The sequence below is a fragment of the Octopus bimaculoides genome, chromosome 15 (genome assembly GCF_001194135.2).
Source record: "Octopus bimaculoides isolate UCB-OBI-ISO-001 chromosome 15, ASM119413v2, whole genome shotgun sequence".
NCBI classification, from domain to species: domain Eukaryota; kingdom Metazoa; phylum Mollusca; class Cephalopoda; order Octopoda; family Octopodidae; genus Octopus; species Octopus bimaculoides.
The window spans coordinates 49,324,462-49,325,044 of NC_068995.1; positions in this window are offsets into that span (position 1 = coordinate 49,324,462).

A 583-nucleotide genomic window follows, 5' to 3' on the forward strand; every position below is an offset into this window, starting at 1 on the left:
CATTATCATCATCATCGTCAATAAATTTCATACACGAAGCCAACTTGTAAGCAGTCTGTTTTGTCAAAGATCTCAAACTCTCAGTGCGTCTCTATTTTTTCGGCTAGCCTCAGTGAAATCACATCTGAGTCACCCACCCCATAATAATAATAATAATAATAATAATAATAATAATAATAATGATGATGATAATAATAATGGTGATTGTGATTGATGATGACTAATGATTGTGATTGATGGTGTCTGATGGTGATTGATGGCGATGATTGACGGTGGTTGATGGCGATGATTGGTGGCGATAATTGATGGTGATTGACGGTGATTGACGGTGATTGACGGTGATTGATGCTGACTAATGGTGACTGATGGTGATTGATGGCGATTGATGGTGACTGATGGTGTTTGATGATGACTGATGGTGATTGATGGTGGTGATTAATGGTGATTGTTGATGAGTGATTGTGATTGATGGTGATTGATGGTGATTGATGGTGATTGATGATGACTGATGGTGATTGATGATGACTGATGGTGATTGATGGTGATGATTGATGGTGATTGATGGTGATTGAGATGACTGATT